Consider the following 19,293-nt stretch of genomic DNA (forward strand, 5'->3'; position numbering starts at 1 on the left):
TACTTATAATTTACTTTATATTACTGTTAAGATTCCTTGTAATAAATTAAAATAGAATCAGAAAAACATCAAATTAGCAGATCGTGGTGTCGATCCACGGACCTCTGGGTCTTGGGCCCAGCACGCTTCCACTGTGCCATTCTGCTGTTGTAGCTACTTTACGAAAAAAACGAAACTTTGATGTGGGGTGACCGTGATAATTAAATACATAAAGAAATCCAAGTTCCAAAAAGACTTCTAGCAGAGTGTGGTTTCGATCCACGGACCTCTGGGTTATGGGCCCAGCACGCTTCCACTGCGCCACTCTGCTGTTTGACTACACTTTAAAAAAAAACGAATCACTGATGTTGGATGACCATGATAATTAAATACGTAAAGAAATACAAGTTCCAAAAAGACTTCTAGCAGAGCGTGGTTTCGATCCACGGACCTCTGGGTTATGGGCCCAGCACGCTTCCACTGCGCCACTCTGCTGTTTGACTACACTTTAAAAAAAAACGAATCACTGATGTTGGATGACCATGATAATTAAATACGTAAAGAAATACAAGTTCCAAAAAGCCTTCTAGCAGAGCGTGGTTTCGATCCACGGACCTCTGGGTTATGGGCCCAGCACGCTTCCACTGCGCCACTCTGCTGTTGGACTATACTTTAAAAAAAACGAATCACTGATGTTGGATGACCATGATAATTAAATACGTAAAGAAATACAAGTTCCAAAAAGACTTCTAGCAGAGCGTGGTTTCGATCCACGGACCTCTGGGTTATGGGCCCAGCACGCTTCCACTGCGCCACTCTGCTGTTGCACTATACTTAAAAAAAACGAATCATTATTGTGGGGTGACCATGATAATTAAATACATAAAGAAATACAAGTTCCAAAAAGACTTCTAGCAGAGCGTGGTTTCGATCCACGGACCTCTGGGTTATGGGCCCAGCACGCTTCCACTGCGCCACTCTGCTGTTGCACTATACTTAAAAAAAATGAATCATTATTGTGGGGTGACTATGATAATTAACTACATAAAGAAATACAATTCCCAAAAAGATTATAGGAAAAACTAGGAGTTCAAATATGTTTACGAAATAACTTAAATAACCATATGTACTTACATTTTAAATATTTACATAATTATTATTTTTATATAGTACTCAAAATAATATATCAATAATTTTTAAATAAAAAACAATAACAATTAATAACTTTGTTTTTAATTATACTTTAGTGTCCAGTTTTATTAATTTCGTGCCTCAATGATTTTGCTGAATAGCAGCTGATATCTGCCGTATGCAAGTCACTAGTGACTGGCATTTACGTATAAATAATGACATTAATAAAAAAAATTGTTTGGTATAAACTTATTTCATTCTGTATTTACTCTGTGTATTTTTATTATATATATATATATATATATATATATATATATATATATATATATATAACTAGCTACCCGTCCTGACTTCGTTCGCGAAAAATAAGAAATTTATTTACTTCTCGATAGCAGAGTGACATAAAAGGTCCAATCTAAACCATATTTGTGCAAACCCGTCTCGGTAGGTACCACTCACTTATCATATTATATTCTACCAACAAACAGCAATAAGTAGTATTGTTGTGTTCCGGCTTGTAAGTCGCATGAGCCAGTGTAACTACAGGCAAATAGAACATATCATTCTCCTCATCTCAAAGTTGGTGACTCAATGGTATTATGAGAAATGATAAATTTTTCCTACAGTATCAATGTCTATGCGCAGGAGTACCACTTACCATCAGGTGGCCCATTTGCCAGACCATCTACCAATGACAGAAAAAAGCCATACACGGACGGCCACTCAAATGTATACAAAATCGTCAAAATCAGTCCGACCACGCTTAATAAATAAAATATGTTTGCAATCAATATGAAGCTAGAAAATTATAAAGTATTATGATTTAATATGTTCGCATATAGTGTTGAACACAGTACGATTAACTTATTCTAGTTTTCTTTATAAAGAATAATAATTGAGATAATAAATATTGTATATAAGGGTTAATACTATACAGCATCAGAATCGAGTATGAAATGTATAACTTTCTATTTATTTATTGGACTTGTTTGTTGGTGTTAGGTACTCATTACATATTCCATTGATGTCTTTTTTTAATAGACTTCATATACGATGTATTCAAAATATCAGTTATATTCGGTAAAGACATCTTCAAAGACATGATAATTTAAAACAGAAGCACCTTTTTTGAGTCCCTTTAAAAATGAACAAGTAAATGAAGATCCCATTTCACAATTCACTTCCCATCAAAAATATTACACGTACGAATATTTTGGCGTCTCAAATAAATCATCGCTCATTTTATTCACAATTTAGCGTCGTAAGCGGCGGTCTTGTCGACGTTGGAATCAAATTGCACTACATCATAAATAATAACCAATATTTTGTTTGTATACTAAATGTTATAGGAGCTCATGCAAGAGTAATTTTTACGTAATCATAATAATAATATAAGTTTTTTGGTGTAAATAATTTTATATATAGCTATTTTATTTTATAGCTTGTTAATTAAAATATATATATATATATATTATTGCCAATTTCAATTGACATGAGCCGTTTTATTTATTTTATGATGGTTCTTTACTTTTGTAAGGTTACTGTAAGAGCTGAGTGGCGCAGTGGAAGCGTGCTGGGCCCATAACCCAGAGGTCCGTAGATCGAAATCATGCTCTGCTAGAAGTCTTTTTGGAACTTGTATTTCTTTATGTATTTAATTATCATGGTCACCCCACAATAATGATTCGTTTTTTTAAGTATAGTCCAACAGCAGAGTGGCGCAGTGGAAGCGTGCTGGGCCCATAACCCAGAGGTCCGTGGATCGAAACCATGCTCTGCTAGAAATCTTTTTGGAACATGTATTTCTTTGTGTATTTAATTAGCATGGTCACCCCACATCAATGGTTCGTTTTTTTCATAAGATTATTGTACAAGCAGAGTGGCGCAGTGGAAGCGTGCTGGGCCCATAACCCAGAGGTCCGTGGATCGAAACCACGCTCTGCTATGAATTTTTATTTCGCGTTCCCATTAACATGTGATAGTTTAATATATTTTATATAATATTATTATTCCTTTACTTTGTTGTACTCATGTAGCTATTATCGTCTTTGTTTGAGGCTTTTAAATGTATTTCTTATGTATAAGATAACAAAATTTTGTGATATTATGTTCACCGTGATAATAATTTTGAAAAATTAAATTGACTTTTATTACTCCATTTTATTTAACTAAATTTGCTCATTAGTAAAAATAATACAAATATTTCAATTTTTTATCGTAAGGATATATTTTACAAAACAAACGAAGCAGTAACACAGAAATGGTTTTCTAACGGTTTTATAAAACATATTTCCGCTGTTAAGAATACACCATACATTACAGAAAAAAACATTAAAGGAATGGGCACACAAATGTATCTCATTTGATAATCCACTTCACGCCAAAAAATATTACACCTGCAAATGTTTTGGCTCGCATCGTATTTTTATTTCAAACTAGTGCTTTTACCTTGCTTCGCTTGCTTGCTTTACCTTGCTTATAATAATAAATAAAAAAATAACAAAACTAAATTAACCTTGAATTTGTATTTGTAAATTATAATTGCTTTAAAACTTGAAAATTTATATAATTATTTAAAGGCCCTTAAAGAAAACACTGAGAATAAGGGCGTAAGTCAAGCGATATGTTGGAGAAGTCCTAAACTAGATAGGCTTTCTGCCTGTTTCAATAGTATAAAACACTCCGGTTATGCATAGATAGATATTGGCACGATATTTATATTGGTTTGTTTATTTGCTTAAATCACTTTTTGGAAAGAAGTTTCTTTTACGCGGCTTACAGTAGAGTGAACTGGCACAAATCGTCACGTAAGAGAAAAATGTTATGCCCAGGTGATCTCTCTTTCTCTTCGCCTCAGTCTCTTTCTATGTTATTCGCTTTTTAATATTGTGTAAATTTATTTTATTATTGTTTTAATACATATGGACTCTATATAACTAATAACAATTTTAACATTGTCAATCAATTATTCTCAAACGTTTTTAATTTATTTCATTATATCCGTTATTAATAAAATTTAGCGAAAGCAGCGTCATTCCAAACGGGTGTTCCACGATTCAACCGTCTTTTTTTTAATTTATTATAAAAATAATTAGAAATTAAATATTATTCCTATCGATGTATAAGTAAAACATAGTTCAATTTTACTTGGAATCTTTGTACTGTTTAAATATAAAAGTTTACAATATTATTCTGAACAGGGTAAGTAAAGAAATAATTTAATTATTTGATTAAAGAATAATTTGATGTTATTTATAAATTCTTTAACAACATTTTTTTAGAATATAGGTAAGATATTTAAGAGCTTTGTACAAAAGACGAGTTTATCGTTTAATCTATAAATATTCTTGAACATAATTACTCGTTAATAATAAAAACATGAAAGGGAACTTTAGTACGTAACTTTACGGGTTTTATGGGAAATCCATATTTTTTACCAATATAGATCAAAAGGTTTAGTGAGTTGTATGATGCTATATTGATTCGTGTTTTGTGTGGATTATAAAGCATTTGAAATACTGCTAGCCAGAGTTCGATGTGGAATGAATTTTGCTCCAACATTTTATATTTCAATCAATAAAGTACATTGAAATTGCAACCTACTCTCAAATATTAAGAATAAATACAGTATAATAGAAATAGCGTTAATAGTAGACCGAAAAGAAAATCAATATATATTTTTTTATATTACAAATAGTATTATTGATACAGAACACATTTAATAAAATACAAAATTCGTTGATTTCTCGTAATGATCTTGCTACTTGACCAATTAAGGTCATATCACACTATAAATTATTGTGTTTTTTTTTAGATGCTAGCAGTTATGTTAGAATTTGTTAGGTAGTAAATATAATATTCCATTCCTGGAATGGACAAAAGACAAAAGGGGCGTCAAATCAAGAGATGGGAAGATGACCTACCAAAAGGTTGGAGAAGACTTCCTCGTGACGAATAAACTATGCCTATGTCGAAAGACAACCTGACCGACAAACTTGTTGCTGAACAATTCTACATACCACCTAAATTAATTAAATTTATTATAACTATTAATTAATATTATCGTGTTTAATATTAGTTATTTATAAATATTTTGGTCAGGGACTAAAGGCTTTTTATTATTATATTTTATTATAAATAAAATATTGGCTTAGTGCTAAAAATAAAATCACACAATAATGAGTCGACTGTTGGCGCTGTGGCCGTTACTACTAGGTTATATTATTATATAGAAATAATTGTGGGCAACGTCGAAATCTGATTTCCTAGAATACAACAAGAGACATCAAGCGCAGGTACAAGAGGTTTACGTGGTTTTCGGAGCTTTACTGACTTCCTTTAATTGCGTTCCGTATTGAGAATTCTAGACAAAAAAACCCATGAACTTTTTACTGTCCCGATACAGATTTAAATCTCATATATCATATCACAACTCTTCCAGCTATTTAAATTACCTATAAGAATTAATATAAGCTAGAATCGTAAAGATTTCGTGTTAAGAGAATGTTCTATTAAGAATAAGCTTTTAGACGTGATACCGGATAAACGCAATGCGTGTTAATTAAGAGTAACTCGCAAAGCAAACGCTTTTCTATTTACGTTTATCAATCTTATTAGTATTTTTATGGCCTCTGCTGTGAGAACGAATAAATGTTTGTTTATTCTTCGTTCTTATAGAGAGCATGAAATGTAATAGAAAATTTGGAATTAAATTGATTTAAACAAATTAAAGATTTTTATTGCAAAGCTTGTAAGGAAAGTTGAGATTGTTATTTTTATCGAGAACTAGGCTAAGCTAAATAATTCTTAAATTGTTTTTAGTTGAATCGAACATAACCAAAGACTCTTTACGTAAATCTATAATTTGCTAAAATTAGGTCCTACAAATAAACCTACTATACCAACGTATATGTAAATCGATATATCTGAACACGTTTTCTCCAACGACATACTAAATCGAAAATCTTATTACAAAAGTTCAGTAACGTAATTTAGTTTTTCTTACAGAAGGGATTAAAGTGTGGTAGCTGGGGCCATAAATCTATGGATTAAACTAACCCAACGGGAGATAGCGATCGGCCGTCCGCAAGCTGCTTTCGATAATTGTAACGATATAGATAATCTAGGAAATGGAGAAAAATATTGAGCAGAGTTTAGATAAAACATAATTGAATTTAAAATTGCTTTCTCTTTTAATTTTCTTCTCTGTTCTTATAATTGTAATTTAGAATTATTGATAAATTTATCACAAGTTAGTATAAATATACATATTATTTTTATTGTGGCTTTTTAACTTTGGGACTAAGCATGTCCTTTATGGTCAGCTGATACAATGGAATAATACCCAAATATTAATTATTAATTACTATTCGATAAAAATCAAAATGGTTAGAATGCGTATATCTTAACCGATGATTGCGGATTCAAAGCACCACTAAATTTTCATGCGCTTAATATGTATTTATAATTCATCTCGAACTCGGCGGTGAAGGAAAACTTCGTGAGGAAACATGCATGTATCTAATTTCAACGAAATTCTGCCACATGTGAATCCACCAACCGGCATTGCAGCAGCGTGCGAGCAACCTCAAAGGGAGAGGATTCCTTAGGCCACCAGTGGGAAATTTACAGGCTGCTACTACTGATACGATTATTGAAAAATCAAAAATCATTCTAATAGATTTTGATAAAATACTTAGTAATAAGTTTCTCTGACACGTTCCATCAAAATGTGATACAAATCGTCTGTTCTTCCAAATTCATCTTTACATTTTTCAGGCCTAGCGACACAGTCTAGCTTCGCACGGGTGCAATGTATTAATAAAGGAATGGTATGATATAGATATAATTTATATCACAAACAATTTTATATAATATATGTCATTTTGCAGCTTGTTAAGTGAAAAACTATGTTAAATTCCAATTTTCAATTGAGCAGTTTATTTTTTTGATGTTGCCTTATATATTATTATGTTAGGTTATTTGAAAAGCAGAGTGCCTTAAAGAGAGACTTAGCCATGCCACTGCCACTGGGGTTATGACCCAGAGGTCCGTAGATCGAAATCATGTTCTGCTAGAAGTCTTTTTGGAACTTGTATTTCTTTATGTATTTAATAATCATGGCCACCCCACAATAATGATATGTGTTTTTTTTTAAGTATAGTCCAACAGCAGAGTGGCGCAGTGGAAGCGTGCTGGGCCCATAACCCAGAGGTCCGTAGATCGAAATCATGCTCTGCTAGAAGTCTTTTTGGAACTTGTATTTCTTTATGTATTTAATAATCATGGCCACCCCACAATAATTATATGTGTTTTTTTTAAGTATAGTCCAACAGCAGAGTGGCGCAGTGGAAGCGTGCTGGGCCCATAACCCAGAGGTCCGTGGATCGAAACCATGCTCTGCTAGAAGTATTTTTAGAAATTGCAAAACACCGTGTATTTTATTACCATGGTCACCTTACATTAAGGGATCCTTATTTTTATAGGATTACTGTATCAGCAGAGTGGCGCAGTGGAAGCGTGCTGGGCCCATAACCCAGAGGTCCGTGGATCGAAACCATGCTCTGCTAGAAGTATTTTTAGAAATTGCAAAACACCGTGTATTTTATTACCATGGTCACCTTACATTATGGGATCCTTATTTTCATAGGATTACTGTATCAGCAGAGTGGCGCAGTGGAAGCGTGCTGGGCCCATAACCCAGAGGTCCGTGGATCGAAACCATGCTCTGCTAGAAGTATTTTTAGAAATTGCAAAACACCGTGTATTTTATTACCATGGTCACCTTACATTAAGGGATCCTTATTTTTATAGGATTACTGTATCAGCAGAGTGGCGCAGTGGAAGCGTGCTGGGCCCATAACCCAGAGGTCCGTGGATCGAAACCATGCTCTGCTAGAAGTATTTTTAGAAATTGCAAAACACCGTGTATTTTATTACCATGGTCACCTTACATTATGGGATCCTTATTTTCATAGGATTACTGTATCAGCAGAGTGGCGCAGTGGAAGCGTGCTGGGCCCATAACCCAGAGGTCCGTGGATCGAAACCATGCTCTGCTAGAAGTATTTTTAGAAATTGCAAAACACCGTGTATTTTATTACCATGGTCACCTTACATTATGGGATCCTTATTTTCATAGGATTACTGTATCAGCAGAGTGGCGCAGTGGAAGCGTGCTGGGCCCATAACCCAGAGGTCCGTGGATCGAAACCACGCTCTGCTAGAAGTATTTTTTAAAATGGTTAAACTTCGTGTATTTTATTACCATGGTCACCTTACATTAACGGATCCTGATTTTCGTAGGATTACTGTATCAGCAGAGTGGCGCAGTGGAAGCGTGCTGGGCCCATAACCCAGAGGTCCGTGGATCGAAACCACGCTCTGCTAGAAGTATTTTTTAAAATGGTTAAACTTCGTGTATTTTATTACCATGGTCACCTTACATTAACGGATCCTGATTTTCGTAGGATTACTGTATCAGCAGAGTGGCGCAGTGGAAGCGTGCTGGGCCCATAACCCTTAATAATTTTTTATTATTGTTAATTATTATGATGTGATTGTTATATTTCATTATAAAGTTGAAATAAAACTAGTTTTTAACGGATTTAATCGCGTATATTAATTATTTTAACATCCCGACGTTTCGAGCACTTTGCAGTGTTCGTGGTCACGGGCAGACTGACAGTCATTATAAAGTTGACAAAATTTTATTATTGATTGCGATACTTTGTTCTACTCTTGTAGCTATTATACTCTTTGTTTGAGGATTATACATGTATTGCTTATTTATAAGATACCAAAATTGTATGATATTGTAATCACCATAATAATAATTCAGAAAAATAAAATTTTATTTTTGTCGCTACATTCTGTTTAACTAAAATTGCAAATTCCATCAAAAAAGTGATAGAAATATTTTGTTCTTCTACATCCACCTACTTTATTTGGGACTAGCGACCCATCCCGGCTTCGCATGGGTGCAATTTATTAAAAATGGTATAATATGTATACCCTGTAACACGCAAGAATGGTGTAGTAATATATACATACTAATAAATTTTACCTCTATATAATATTGGTGAAAAAGAATTCTTTTTTTTTTTTTTAAATGACAATGTGCTTTTCTTATAATTGTTGCTTTATCGGTCTTAATTTTTACGACTGGATCACAAAGCGGAAGTATAAATATTTCTGTTAAAAGTAGTCCAGAGTTGTTGTAGCCAGCTTTAGTCTCCCATTTTATCCTGGACTTATCTTCAGTCGTGTCTGATTGCCGTCCTATTGGACTATGAAAGTAAGATACAGAGTGCCCTATGTTTGTGCTCATGGGGAATTATTTATCATGCGCCTCAGCCAGTCTTATTGACTGCCATGGCTGAAAATCTGTCAGGAGAATATAATTTTTATTTTAAATGCTTATTTATTACTAATATTAAAATTTGTTTATTTTTTTTATTATTATTAGTATGTATAAAGTACACAATAATCATGTAGTTAGTCAGAATAACTAATCCATTATTAATCCGCACAAAAGAGTAGATAAAATTTGAGTTTCTCTTCGGTTGTTTTCAATTGAATCAACGTTCTGAAACTGTGTTTGCTTTTGCATTAATCTTGTAAAATTTTGTGACTGTGATAAAAGCGCCATCTAGTGAGTCGCGTAACCAACCTCGCTGAAATGGTTAAAAAAATTATAATGGGTTTAAAAATCGACACCTTGTTCTTTTTTTATGTCAACCTTTTTTAAGAAAATTATATATTTTGTTTTAGAACTTTATGATCGAAACCGCGTGAATGAAATATGAATATTATTATTAATAAATTTCAAATTTTTCGGCGTCATGCTTACGTGTTTCGGAAAGACAATTCGAGATTGAAAGTATCAATTGGAGACTATGACCAATCGACGCGGAATCGTCCGTAAATGGTTGTAGATAATTATATTTTTGTATTCCTTTGATCATACTCCCTTTTTTATTCAATGATTCTCTATATTTACAAAAAATACTAGCTGTACGTTCAGTAGAGTTCAGGTGCCTTACTTTTTTATTTATTTTATGGATTATACGAAACGTGTATTTAAATATTAGTTATTCAAGTATAAACATAATGATTTGTAGTCAGTATTTTCGCTCATGTCATAAACATTAACGTGAAACCATATTGACTTATGCTAAAGGGACTGCAAACAAAATAAAAGATTATAAAATGCGCTCCTTAAACTGTTTGAGTGCTGTTCGTAAATTCAATTGCCATATTGAAATAAATTGCTTGTAATCTTATACCCAAACAGCCGGAAAATAACCGAATGAGCAATATCAAGTTACACCAAGAATGGTCTCACTTTTGTTTTTTTTATAAACTTCGTCATACGATTTCTTTAGAAACTCGAACGTATAGACAACCGATAATATCTCTAAGACCGACCAGAAATATTCGTGTTGTTTGTACTCATAAATTATCATAGTCCAAAAAAGTCCAATTGATATAAATGTTAAATTTATATAATACAAAAAGTTTATGACTCCGTTTTCTTATAGAAGTCAATTAGTTTCATTAATTACGATATTTTACAGCTACAATTTAGTTTTATTGGTATGGAACATTTTCTATTGGAGATATGAGCCGGCACAGGGCGATCATAAAGAAATTATTAGGTACGGTATCCCATAATTTCATGTTATAAAATTCTAGATGGATTAAATTTAAATTTGGACAGAACCGTTTTTGAGAAATCAACAAACATGATAATTAAGCTATAAATTAAATAATATAATCGACTCGGATTTGAATAATTTAATGAATTATAAACTCACAATATATACGAATCGTTCAAGATACGAGTGAAATCAATGAGCTAAAATTTCATACTCAAAACAGTCCGCTTATTACCAAGTATTGCTACGCAAATATTTAAATGAAAAAAATCGAAATGTTTGAATAAGGTAAACCGTGGGCGTTCCGACAATGAGCACGTCACCGAGTGCCCTTTGAGCTGTCAGCCCCTTGAAGGAACCGGGGCAATTATATTGAAATCTCCCGCAATGCTATCTTTTAGAAAAATAATACTGCTCTTGCGCTAACTGACGTAAGGAGCTTATTAGCACGCCTTCCGTGACGGACAGTAGGGTCCTTTTTGTTTTAACTCGCAGCTTAGCTAAAACGCTATTTTTTAAGACAACGGGAACGGGAATGGGAATTATTTTCTTTTGCTGCAACACTATTTTTAAAGAGACAGGCTTTACGTTTTGTTGTTAAGCTTCTTTGTCGTTTTAATGACATTATAAAAATCTTGTAAAATATAATATGTCTTCAATTATTTTAGAAATATGTAATAGAATTAAATAGATATATTATTACACAATCATCGTTACTGTGCTGGTATTTTACGGATTAAATTGTGAGTGAGCCAGGGTAGTTACAGGGTCAAATGATATAAAATGTTATATCGCTTGGTTGGTGTTGCATGTGGAGTTAGTGGTGAAGATTGCCTATTTGTTAGTTTACAATCCAGAAGAAAAACACGTTTTGCTAATGATGTTGTATAAATTTTCAATGTATCATCCATAACTTTCTTAGCCCATTCTGTAGCCCTAGGGCACGCGGGAATAAGGAGCCCTGGCGGATGACGTTTTGTATTTTTGTTTTCTCGACTTCCTATATTTACCATTTTAAAATGATATAATATACCTAAATTGTTTTTATTATATGTTGTTCTTCGGAGGCACCCACCTCACGGTGTCTCTAGATTTTTGGGAGCCCCTTGACAGTTGGAGCCTTGGGCACGTGGCCTTATGGTAAAGACGGTAATGGTAGTATCTATAGAGAGTATAAAACAAAGTCGCTTTGTGTTTCTGTCTGTATCTCTGTAAACTTCTTCTTTACTACTCAATATATTACGGTTTTAAGTAATCGTAGAAAGAACAATAAATTAGTAAATATTTTGTACAAAATGGCGTTTGTACAAACTGGCTAAGCCTTAGGTGATACAATATAACAATGTTTTTAATTATTTTAGATCTAAAATAATAACATATGTCCATCTTCTAAGTGACACTCTACTAATAATAATAACTAATTTTATTTGTTTTAAATTAGTAATGAACATCAGATTATTTGCGATGTTATTTTCTCAAATTCACAATCAGATATTATTCAGCTAAATATCTAAGCAAGCATGGACATTCCATATAAATTAAAATTGTCTTTTACACTTAAAATTCGAATGAATTCTTTAGCAGATACTAAATACTATTTAATTCCTTCGCTACGAAACAAGTAATCGGAATGTACCTCTAGCAATAAAATTTTGTTTTTGGCAGTTAAAATTATTCAAATTTGAATTGATCAAATATATGTATATATATATTAATTTATGACATAATTATATAAACTAATAAAAAAAAAATGAACATACCTATATATTTTCTTGGTAATCTCATGTTTATGTTTCTCATTTTCTTTATTTATAAATTACCCCACGCGAACCGAGATGGCCCAGTGGTTAGAACGCGTGCATCTTAACCGATGATGATTCATCTCGTGCTCGGCGGTGAAGGAAAACATCGTGAGGAAACCTGCATGTGTCTAATTTCAACGAAATTCTGCCACATGTGTATTCCGCCAACCCGCATTTGGAGCAGCGTGGTGGAATATGCTCCAAACCTTCTCCTCAAAGGGAGAGGAGGCCTTTATCCCAGCAGTGGGACATTTACAGGCTGCTAATGCCACGCGAACCCGGAACGGATTGCTAGTTCTGTATATTACATAAATGTATTATTATCGCTGTAAACGTTTTCAGCAAAAAATCATCGGTTCATGCGATTTACTCGCAGTTCCGAGCGCAAAGATTACAATTTCGCTAATGTACAACGCATTATACATTATACATCATAGTATAACATAATAGGCAAAAAATATGCTTAATCACATTTAGTTCGATTTATATGTGTATCAAACAATTGTAATATATTTAATAATTTTATTTATTTTTATTATATTATATAAAATAAATGTAAGCGGTGTCCGTAAAATATATGATTATTTTATAGATTTTTTTTGATAATATTTCTGATATAAGGAAAATAAATGTTTGCGTATAAAGTCGCGGCGTGGAACACTCAAACATAAGTGGATTTAAATCAGATAACCTTATGTAACACAAAGTCACACCATAGAAAAGTCGGAATCACACCAAGTGAGTAATATATGATGAGTCAGTGAAGCCATTAAAGCAGTGCTTTCGAATGCGATTGGCTGGTCTAGAGTAGGAGGTATTCCAAAGCCGCCGTAAACCCATTAAGATATCAAATTACCCACTACGCCCAAACCACGGATCGTGTGACTAATTGGTATTAAGGTGCTGTTATGTCTTAATTAAATTATACTCATAATTCTCAAGTAACTCTGTTGCGGTTCAGGAATTTTAGAACGTTACAAATTTCATACAATACAGCTATTCCTGAGGCGAATCGGAAATAGTAAGTTAATTAGCGGTTACACGGATTACGATTTATTCATTTTCGTATACGATTTCGTTCATTTAAAAGTATTTTCGAAGTACAAAGCTCCTCTTCTTAACGTTTGAAAGACAAATTGCGAAATAATGAGGTTAGCATGACTACAATTTATGAGATATACTATTTTACCCAACAAAAACAAAAATCATATTGGTACATAATATATATATAAATTATAAAAATCTAAGTTCTGATATTTTTTTAATGACTTCATCTCACTATATTCACGTATATTAAGAGTATAACTAAAACAAACGACCTTGATTTCATTGCGTACTCACGCCAACCCCACTTGACTGTCTCATCTCTATAAGGATCCCTACGTACATGTAGATTAATAAATTTAATATAAATAAAAATATATTAAAGGAAACTAGTCAATTTTCGATTTCTCATATTTATTTTCGATACTTAATATAAAAATAATTTTTAATATACTTTATTGTACAAATCAAAAATATAAATAATCTATTTAAAAAGCAAGTAAAAATATTCGGCTTTAATTTTTTTATATAGGCCTTGTAGAATTTTAAATAATTATATGTACATTTAGTTATTAAATACGCTACCGATCTAAGTATCTAAGTTGTGATGGTACTTGTGCCTGTAATTACACGGGCTTACCCTTTACTCCGGAACAGAGCAATTTTTTGCATTGTTTTTGAGTTATAAGTGACTGCTACCTTCTCAGACGGGCTTGCAATTCGTCCTGTTACCAAAAAAATTTAGCGACAGGTTATAATTGTGTATATATGGTGCTACCTTTACTCAATATAGTTTGTTAAATGACAATTCAAAAGTGCTTGTAAGCGCCTCCTACTTGAACGTATATTTTGATGTAATTTGATTCAATATAATTTAATTTATATTATGTAACTAAATTCGTGTTTGAAATAATATGAATTACCTATGATGTTACATACAAAAATGTATACTACGTTTAAAAATACTATTGTAAGGACATGTTACCAAATTTTTACAGTTAGTCATAAACAGGGATAGTTTGCAAACACGACCACGAACGGTCGAGGGAAATAAGGATTTCTTCGACCGTTAAATTTACGACTTGTCCCAAGGAAAGCCTTGTCTCCCACCCGAGATCTCTTTTTATAATTTATTTGGTTTGTTACGACCGCACGTCCTTGTTGCTTCCATGAAAATAATATACGTCCTCGCAGATGGACGTTAAATTTTCTCATCGTGCACTTTAAAAAGATTGTACGATTTTTACATAGATTATGGTGCTAAAGATACATACATTATTTAAGAGAATTTTTCTCCTTTGGTTTTTTTTTATTTTCGTAAATCATTGCAAATTGTATGCTAATGTTACTGACTATGTAAAACATAAAGGCACTGAACCAAGTAGACGGCAATCTTTCTCATAATCATGTGGTCACGTCCAATCTTTTCGGATGGGGACTATGCTCGCAGTGTGTAAAATTTATGGAAATTGCATTTCCGCATTATGTCCAATAGGAGGGTGGAGCGTTACGGGGATTCGGTAGTAATATGACAGTGCAACGTCACGCAATATTTATGAATTGTATGGTACGTTAATTTATTGATTTTGAAACAAATTTAAATTTATACAGTATGCGCCATACGAAATTAACGCGTCAATTGTATTAGGTCAGCGAACAATAAATACAGTTAAGATAGAAACTAAACTGTATAATTTTTAATTATTGTTCTAATGTCTAGTATATGGAAGAAAACTTCTTAAGTGTAAAACAAGCCTTAAATTATATATTAAATTTTGACTTGCGAATTAATCTTTGATACGGAAAAGATTAAATCGCAAGTCAAAATTTACAAAATTCAAAAAGTTCGGAAGAATTCTTGTAGCAGAAACAATTTATATTATGGTACAGAACCTACTTCAGTTCCTTGTTAAATAAATACTTAAAAACAAGTTACTCGGTTCATGTATTCTTATTACGAGAGCGAAGTTAGCTACTTATTAAAAAAATTCAAAGAAAGAGAACCGCTTTCTATATAAAAAAATTAAAAACTCGACTCCGGCCGTTGCAATCTCTTTAAACTTATAACGGAATCATAAACACAAAGATCCTTTTGGTTAACTCTCGGGGTAATAAAAGGAAACTCATTTAAGTTAGCGAACGATACCGAGCAAGTAGCTACGGCTACTGACGGCCATCGTATTCCGAGCCATCTATAAAGGATCAGGGTTCAATGTATTCTTGAGCATTATCTAAGTGTTAATACAACTTTGCTGAAGTTGCTCGTCAATTTATTTTATTCGAAAAATGTGCGACTTATTTTTTTTATGTGCATTAACTTTATATAATTATCACTTTCAAATTATTACTGTTAAAACACAAAGATTATTCTGGACGAAAACGTAATAAAGATATAGTCTTTTATCACAAAATTATTTAATATACTTTAAAAAAAAATAACAGCACCTTTACAGTCTCCATTTTCTTGTTTTTACATGTATTCCTAAGAATAGGTGTTAGATGTTCTACTTACTCTTTGAAAATGCGATAATCTTATGAAGATATTATGTTTGAAAATTAAAAAATAAGTTAACCAATAGACTTGCATATTTTTATGGTATAGGTATGACGGGCAATTGAGTCACCTGATCAGGCCTGTCCACCTGAGTAGACCATCGCCTAAAGGCATTGGCCATGTAAGAGACATTAACCATATTTTCATTATCTATGCGCCTCCAACCTTGAGAGATAAGATGCTTGGTGGTAAAATATTTGATGAGTGGTTAGTACCTACCCAGACGGCCTTGCACAAAGCGCTACTACCAAGTTTTAAGTCTTTAATTTTTGGCTTAATTATTATATAATTATTGTATTTGTTCCATTATATTCGTTATGTTATCTTCTATTATTGTAAGCAATTAATAAATCCAATTTAATGATTAATAATCGAATTAATTAATAAGTAAACATGCGGTTTAATGATGTGCAAATACAGTTGTATATACAGAACGTCTATTAACATCTATTTAACTAAAAATATATTATTTTTAGATATTATATTAAGGTGTTGTATAACGTAGCTAATATTAATTAGATCAACGAAGACTCAGTGGATAGATCATGTCGATCTTAATCAGTAATAAATAGATTCAAATTTGGCCAAGCATTTTGTAGGTTATACGTCAACTTGTGTGTGACGGTGAATGAAAACATCGTGTGGAAACATGGATGTGTCGGGTGAAATTCAGACACATGCTTATCAACCCACCCGGGTGGTGCTGCGATGCGGGTGGGTTTGATAAACGTGGTGAGACAAACTTAAACAGTTCTCTTTAAGGGAGAGAAGGCAATTGACTATCAGAGAGACATTTATGGATTATTCATTTATTTTGTCTACTATCCTTTATTCATTAATGTTATAAAAAAGCAATATTAACGTGACACATAAAACTTACAATCATTCAATCTGACAATCAAAAATGATACGTAAGTTGAGCGAGATAAAGAACAAATTGTCTTCATACCAGCTGTGGCCACCCTGGTCAAACTTATACCGTCCAGACTGACAAAGTTCTAATCGAAGTAACGACGTGCGCTCATCGCTTTTGTACTAGAAACTCTTCTGTCTTCAAACAATGGTAGCTTGGCGGCGAAACTCGCTAAAGTTTCGAACACGAAAAGTTAATTTTTACGGTCGAGAATTCCACGTTTTATTTTTTTATTTAGCCACATATAAATATCGTTTTTTTCGCAATAAAACTACCGTAACAACTATTTCGTAGTAGCTTAACTGTTAAAATAGAAACCTTAACTACAATAGAGGAAAGTTTGCAAATAAAAGAAAAAAAATAATGCTAATAAATAAACCGTTAGTTAACGGTACCGTTGCAAAACGAACCTATTGTCTGTTGTGTACGCATTTGTTAGAAGGATACAATTAAAAAAAAAACAGACGTCCCTTAAGACGGATTGCAAGCCACCAATGAGCTTGTTTTGTTTTTAACTATGAGTATGAAAAATGCAAAACTCATTTCAGTAGAAAAATAATACATAAAAAAAATGGTAAATAAGAATGGCTCTGTCCTTCTCTTAGTGTTACGGTTCCATCTTTTCAACTTTATATTTAAATACAGAGTAACGAAAAATAGAAATAACGGTGAATACATTTAAGTTATTCAAGAAATGAAAACGAATATAAATTTTATGCATACAGAACCCTGACTGTAGTTTTAGTTTTCATTTAAGCGGAACTCCTGTACTTATTATAGTTTTAAAAATAAAATGCGTACTTATGAAACTTAGTACTTAGAGAATAATAAAAATATTTTTTTTTCCGACTCGTGTTTCACTTTTAAGAAATGATAATTAATTATACATTTTTCTTATTTTTTATGTTTTGTATTAATTGTTATATTACTAATAGCTAGAAATTTAATTGGTGTGTCAAATAGTATACAAAGGTAAACTAAGTTTCTTTTCTATTGTAGTGCTTTGTTCCCAAACAATAATAATAAAAAAACATACCTCGTAAAAGGTGACTTTATATTGTTTGGAAGAAAAAATTGTGTCAAAATATCAAGTTTTATTTTAAAGACCTTGTTATAGATTATAGTAGACCCTGTTATATTAGATATTCATTGAGTTATTTTGTCACTTGATAAAAACCTTTTGAAATAAATAAAACTAAACAAATACGGGTTACCATTTACTTTTCATGTATATTTTTTTATAAACGTTATGATTATCAAACATCTTTATTTTTCATTTAATGTGGTGAAAAGAAACAATAATCATTCCTTACACAGGTTTCTGAACGCGCCCGTAAACGTCAAACATGTCCGCCCGTTGAACTGTCATGTTATTGAATTACATGTATTTAATATAAAAATATCTCGATTGTACGAATTTTGCGGATATATGTTGTCGACTAAAAATCATTATATTTTAACGATCTATAATTGTGGATGGATTTCGATCGGGTCTAGCGTAGACCTGCACAAAATTATTAATATAGATGATTTTTTTGGCGACATTTTAAATCTTTTTAAGAGGAGTGCTTGTAAAAGCTCTTTTTTTATAATTCTATATTTATTTATACAAAAAAATCACATATAAAACATATCTACAATAAACGGCTTAACACAGAAATTGATTATTGAAGATTGATTCATTCATACATTCAATGAATGATACATTTATAAATAAAACAACTTTTAAAAGAAGTATGCGAAATATATAAGAAAACTCGACAAAAACATTAGCTCAAAAACAGCCTCTATTCCACGAGCCATCTGTACTTGCATAGCAGAAAGAACGAGCAAAATAAAAATGCCGAGACTAAAGAAATAAACGAAAGTATGCATTATTATGATGACGATTTCAGACAGGAATGCCTTGGAGAATCCTTGTGATGGAATTTTTTTGATGTTTTTACACTACAAGGGACAAATCGTTACCAAAATAGAGACGTTTAAACTTTATGAATGTTTAATGTTGAATGTTAAAATATATGCTTAAAAAACGGTCCTTAATTAAAACTTATACCTTGTTTTATTTAGAGTAATTGTAATTGTGGTAGGTATTTTAATATATCTGGGTGTCATTTGTTTCGTTAGTACTACAGTTTTCGTAAGAATTTAAATGAAACATATGTTTCATGAACATTTCTAAATTGTAAAGTTTATATAAAGCTAAATTAT

At 32.2% G+C, this 19,293-nt stretch overlaps 7 non-coding genes across 7 annotated transcripts; 3 read left to right on the top strand and 4 right to left on the bottom strand.

The window, feature by feature from the left end:
* Positions 1-402: 402 nt before the first annotated feature.
* Trnam-cau lies at positions 403-474 on the bottom strand. The gene has a single exon. It is a non-coding gene; the product is annotated as a tRNA-Met (tRNA).
* Positions 475-566: 92 nt separating this feature from the next.
* Trnam-cau lies at positions 567-638 on the bottom strand. Its single transcript has one exon. It is a non-coding gene; the product is annotated as a tRNA-Met (tRNA).
* A 91-nt stretch (positions 639-729) lies between these two features.
* Trnam-cau lies at positions 730-801 on the bottom strand. Its single transcript has one exon. It is a non-coding gene; the product is annotated as a tRNA-Met (tRNA).
* Positions 802-891: 90 nt separating this feature from the next.
* On the bottom strand, positions 892-963 carry Trnam-cau. Its single transcript has one exon. It is a non-coding gene; the product is annotated as a tRNA-Met (tRNA).
* A 2,020-nt stretch (positions 964-2,983) lies between these two features.
* On the top strand, positions 2,984-3,055 carry Trnam-cau. The gene has a single exon. It is a non-coding gene; the product is annotated as a tRNA-Met (tRNA).
* A 5,208-nt stretch (positions 3,056-8,263) lies between these two features.
* On the top strand, positions 8,264-8,335 carry Trnam-cau. The gene has a single exon. It is a non-coding gene; the product is annotated as a tRNA-Met (tRNA).
* A 92-nt stretch (positions 8,336-8,427) lies between these two features.
* On the top strand, positions 8,428-8,499 carry Trnam-cau. The gene has a single exon. It is a non-coding gene; the product is annotated as a tRNA-Met (tRNA).
* The last annotated feature ends 10,794 nt before the right edge of the window (positions 8,500-19,293 follow it).

Source organism: Vanessa atalanta, chromosome 14 (assembly GCF_905147765.1).
Source record: "Vanessa atalanta chromosome 14, ilVanAtal1.2, whole genome shotgun sequence".
Lineage (NCBI taxonomy): Eukaryota > Metazoa > Arthropoda > Insecta > Lepidoptera > Nymphalidae > Vanessa > Vanessa atalanta.